Genomic DNA, 6,000 nt, shown 5'->3' on the forward strand with positions numbered 1-6,000 from the left:
GATAGCAAATAAAATATGTGACAAAGCATGCACAAACACTCTAGCATCTATCAAACAACTGGAGATGACTAGGTCATCTATATATGAGTATATTGACTTAGGAGTCAAATGAGAACATTTGATCATAGGTCATACTCATCATTTAAGCACAAGTGGGATTACCACTTTTACATAAAGCATTGTTGTGTTCACACCATTAGAGTTGCTTTAGCTCAATTCTTAGAGCAAAGCTCCCCCTAGATGTGATATCCCCTTTTAGAGGGATGAACTAACCTTGATTTTTTTATGATGACTTCATATAGATGTTTAAGATGTGGATGCTCAATGTTGATGTAGATTATTTGGAGCAATACATGGGAGTGAGTTGCACTTTCAATACCTACATGGGTTAGTCCCACAAGGAACAAACAAGGATATCCATAGACATAGAGTGAAGTACACATATGATGATGTCCATGAAAGCATTTGGTTACCTTGTCCCTTGACTTACCAGCAAGATGGTTTGTGACTCCTTGAACTAGTGCAAGATGTGGAAGTTGATTGCACTTGTCCTTGCCAAAATGAATATGAGTGAAGTATGTTGGCGGAGTCACCCTCAAGAACTCTCTAGTTCTTCTTCTTTTGGATCCACATAAACTTGATGGGAATCCTTGGAGTTGTAGTAGCACTTGATGAAGTAGAACTTTAAGTGGTCTTGGGAACCCACTTGACCAAGGCCTTAGGAGCTTCTTCAAATGCATCAATCTCCTCTTGAAGCTTGTCCTTGCCTTTTAGCTTGTGGTCTTGTGGTGGAAGATCATGTTGAGCTTGTGTTCCCTTGAAGGAAGTAGGATAATACTTCTCTTGTTCAAGAACAAACTTCGTCTTAGGGTATTGATCTTCTTCCCACATGACTCCATTGGCATTGAACTTTCATTCAAAACCAACACCTTGATTCTTCCGGTGCCTTCCTTGCTTGCGTACAATTTCCTCAAATTGCTTACTTCCGACAAGGCTCTTGTAAACACATTTCTCTATAATTCCCTTCAATAAGCTATTTTCTTGCTCAAGTGTAACTTGGCTAAGAGAATCATTAGTGGAATCAAGAGAGCTACTAGAAGCAACAATATTGGATTTAACATGATTATTGTTACTACTAGAAGAAGAATCTTTCTTACTCTTGTTGCTAGATTTTACTTGTGGCATGTAAGTAGACAAGAGTAAACGCTTGGCAATGTAAGAAGAACTTTTCTTCCAAAGATCATCATTGATTGCTTTTAAGAACCCATGCTCTTGCTCTAAGTTGAGCTTTTCGAAACGTAGCTTCTCATGAGTCTTTAAAAGTTCTCGATGATCCTCTAAAGTAGTTTCATGAGCTAACTTAAGAGTGTTTAGTTCTTTAGTTAGATGCACAATCTCCTTCTTATCATTATCATTTGTTTCATCTTGATTAGCATGATTAATAGCAATTTCATCATAGTTTTCATCACTAGCATTGTCAACAAGCAAATCATCATCACCTAGCAAATCATCTTCATCACTATTGAAATCAATATACTCGGGGTGTGATACCTTAGGGCCTTTAGCCATGAAGCATCTTCCAATTCCTTCATTTGGTGAGTCAAATATGTCGTAGGAGTTGGTTGACACAAGTGCAAGACCGGCAACACCTTCATCTTGAATATATTCGGAGTCGGAGTGATAACTTCTCTCGGACTGGTTGTCGGAGTCGGAACTGGATACCTGTTCACCAACATGAGCTTGATGTCTTCGTTTTGTGTAGCTCCTTGATGACTTGTCCTTCCTTTTCGAACCCTTGCTTCTATGAGAGGGTCTTCGTTCATAACGATCATCTCTACTCCTTCTCTCTCTTGGAGGTGATTCATCTCTTCTACTTCTCCTTTTAGGCGAGTCTTTTTTTGTAGGGAGCCGTACACTCATTGGAGTAGTGTCAGGGTCTTCCACAATTGTAGCAATTGTGATCATGACTAGAAGATCTTTTGTCATGGTAGGATCTTGACTTGGAGCTTCTTTCTTTGCTTCTACTCTTGTATAATTTGTTGAAGTTCTTCACCATTAAGCTCAATTCTTCATTGAAGACTTGTTTTTCACTTGATGTAGCAGGAGCATCACATGAAGCTTTTTAAGCACCACTAGACTTGTTGTGAAGCTCTTCCTTATCCTCGAGTGACATCTCATGAGCAACAATTCTTCTAGTGACTTCCGTTGGCTTGAGATCTTTGTAACTGGAAATCATTTGGATCAATGTGCACACGGTATCATATTTTCCATCCAAGGCTCTTAGGCTTCTTGATGATGAATCTGTCAGTCATCTCTTCACTTCCTAAGCCGGCAATATCATTTGTGATGAGAGCAAACCTAGAGTACATTTCAGCGATACCTTCACCATCCTTCATTTTGAACTTGTCAAGTTGACTTTGAAGCACATACAATTTGGATTCCTTGACGGACTCGGTACATTCATGCATATCAATCAAAGTATCCCAAATTTCCTTTGCATTCTCAAGACGGTTGATTTTGTTAAATCCTTTGGGGCACAATCCATTGAAGAGGATATCGCAAGCTTGAGCGTTGTATTACATCATCTTCAATTCTTCCGCAGTTGCATCATGATTTGGTTCTCTCCCATCGAAAAATTCACCTTGCAAACGAATACACACAATAGCCCAAACGGTGGGGTTATGTCCAAGAATATGCATTTTCATCTTATGCTTCCAACTAGAAAAATTAGCACCATCAAAGTAAGGACCTCTACAGTGGTAATTTCCCTCGCTAGACGCCATACTCTCCTAGGTTGTGAGACCAAGGCTATGATCACCCAAAGCTATGGAAATCAAGGCAAATGGAGACCAATGCTCTGATACCACTTGTAGGATCGAAAGTATGTCTAGAGGGGGGTGATTAGACTACTTGACCAAATAAAAATCTAGCATTTCCCAGTTTTAAGTCTTGGCAGATTTTAGCAACTTAGCACTAGTCAAGCAATCAACCTACACATGCAATCCTAAGAGTGTGGCAGTGGAAAGTAAAACATTTCATATGAAGGTAAAAGGGAAGGGTTTGGAGAGGGCAAACGCAATGTAGACACAGAGATTTTTGGCGTGGTTCCGATAGGTGGTGCTATCGTACATCCACGTTGATGGATACTTCAACCCACGAAGGGTAACAATTGCGTGAGTCCATGGAGGGCTCCACCCATGAAGTGTCCATGAATAAGCAACCTTGTCTATCCCACCATGGCCGTAACCCACGAAGGGCTTGCCTCACTTGGGTAGATCTTAATGAAGTAGGCGATCTCCTTGCCCTTACAAACTAATTGGTTCAACTCCACAATCTTGACAGAGGCTCCCAAGTGATACCTAACCAATCTAGGAGACACCACTCTCCAAAAGGTAATAGATGGTGTGTTGATGATGAACTCCTCGCTCTTGTGCTTCAAATGATAGTCTCCCCAACTCTCAACTCTCTCTCACACACGGATTTCAATGTGGTGGAAAGATGATTTGAGTGGAAAGCAACTTGGGGAAGGCTAGAGATCAAGATTCTTGTGGTTGGATTGGAATGTATTGGTCTCAACACATGAGTAGGTGGTTCTCTCTCAGAAAATGAGTAGTGGAAGTGTAGGCACGTTCTGATGGCTCTCTCTCAAATGGAGAAGGGGGTGGAGGGGTATATATAGCCTCCACACAAAATCTAGTCGTTACACACATTTGACCCAACTCGGGCAGACCGAATAGAGAAACTCGGTGGAACCGATCTACTTCAAAATGTGAACGTTAGGCTTTTCGATGGGACCGACATGATCAACTCGGTGGGATTGATGTGCTAGGGTTAGGGCAAAACCTCATCTCGGTGAGACTGATCGCATGAACTCGGTGAGACCGATTTCAGCAATTAATCAAATAGAGAGTTGGTCAAGCAAACTCGGTGGGACAGATCGCTCATTTCAGTGATACCGAAACTTTACAAAAGAGAACCAGAGAGTTTGCATTGCAAACTCAGTGGGACCAATTGCTCATTTCGGTAAGACTGAAACGTTACAAAGGGAAACAAAGAGTTTGCAATCCCATCTCAGTGAGACCAAGATCCCTATCAGTGAGACCGAACTGATTAGGGTTTCTGGCTATGGCTGTTACAAAGGAACTCGATGGCGCCGGATGAATCAAATCTGTGGGGCCGAGTTTGTCTTTAGGTTTAGGACATATTTGGATTTGAGAAAGTGGTTGAGGGCTTTGGAGCATATCACTAAGCATTTTGAGCAAGTAGACCATAAGCAACACCTCATCCCCTTTTAATAGTATTAGCTTTTCCTATGGACTCAATGTGATCTTGGATCACTAAAACAAAAATGAAGAGTCTTGAGCTTTTACCAATATGTGTCCTTAGAATTTTGAGGGGTCCACATCTCTAGTCCATGCCATGCCAATCATTGAACTTTCTAAAACATTTAACTTGAATGGCTATTAGTTCAATGAGCAATATGTTGTTATGAATTGCCAAAACCACCCGGGGATTAGTTGCATTTTAACTCCTATTTCCTGGATTTATTTTAGGATTTTCGGCAATGCGCATTCAGTGGGAGGAGACGTTCTTGTTGACTATGAGGCACCTGCGGTGACTTCGTCAATCTCAAGATTATATGATGGCTTGGTCACTCAAAGCTGCACATAGGTTAGGGTGTATGTGTGTATGTTCATAGGGGTGAGTGTACAGGTGTATATATGAGCGCTTGCGTCTGTACTGTCTTAAAAAATGGCGGGACAAGAAACAAACGGGGCCAAGATCAGCGACAGGGCCAAAGAGTGGAGTCCTGCAGAGCAATCCATGGCATGGGGAAGGTAGCACAAAGAGAACACAAAGCAACATAGAAAGAACACATTATCGACACATAAAGAAATCAAACAAGAGTATCAACCCCACTGACACAATCACCGTCGCGCATACAACAATGATGCGAAGTTGCATGGTAAGAGCATCTACATCCATACATAGCGAATTGATCCATCTGTTTTCCTCTCGTCCCTGGCGGCTGGAACCTAGCCGCCGCCAGGAGAGGCCAATCGTCAGTGGTGAGGGGGTCACCGGATCCATGCGTGTGGATTGTATTTACTCCCTCATAGTATAGGTTTTTAAGTTGTTAATTGTCTTGGCTTTGGTAGCAATGATGACGATGCTGAATAATGATTCTTCGGATCCTTCCCTGACGAGGCCATCGGTCCTATGGTTGGGGATGGATTCGGAAAACAGTATGTTCAAGCAAGGATGGCATGGCGGTGGCGGCATCCTCGTGGTGGACCAGTGTCCTCGGGCGCCGCCGTTGCAACGACGTTTGCTCCAGCGTCGACGCAGAGCTTGGGGATAGTCTAGGAGCGATGCAGATTGTGGTCTGCATCGATGACATCTGGAAGATAGAACTTCTGATGTGTTTGTGGTTCGTGGATGGCGGGTATGATTTCTCACTACTAGGGAAAACCTTATACACAGAGGATTATCAGTAGCGCTGGTTAGAACAAGGTGCTATTGTTATTTAACAGTAGCGTGCTTTATCTCTCGTGCGACTGCTACATACATAGCAGTAGCGTGGCACTACAAAAACGCGCTACTAATATTTTTGGCAATCACCATTGCCGTCAAGCTAGGCATAGTAGTAGCGCTTTCTAGAAAACGCGCTACTGAAGTGAGTATCATTAGCGCATTTTGCTATACCGTGCTACTGGTAAGTCTAACTTACCTTCACCGCGCGACCCTCACTCTCCCCTCCCCACACTCTCCATCTCCATCGTCCCGCATGTCGCCGCCGCTGCCGGCCCGTCGCCGCCGCCACATTACCGCCCGATGCTGCTGTCGTCGCCCCCAGCGGTATGTCTCCCTCCCTCCCTCCGACCGTCCTCCCTCCCTAGCTCCCTCCTCCATCCCTACCTCCCTCCCTCCTTCCTACCGCCCCCGAGGTAGCTCCTCCTACCTTCCTCCTCCTCCCTCCCCCTCCTTACCGCCTCCTCC

Source organism: Triticum aestivum, chromosome 5B (assembly GCF_018294505.1).
Source record: "Triticum aestivum cultivar Chinese Spring chromosome 5B, IWGSC CS RefSeq v2.1, whole genome shotgun sequence".
NCBI lineage: Eukaryota > Viridiplantae > Streptophyta > Magnoliopsida > Poales > Poaceae > Triticum > Triticum aestivum.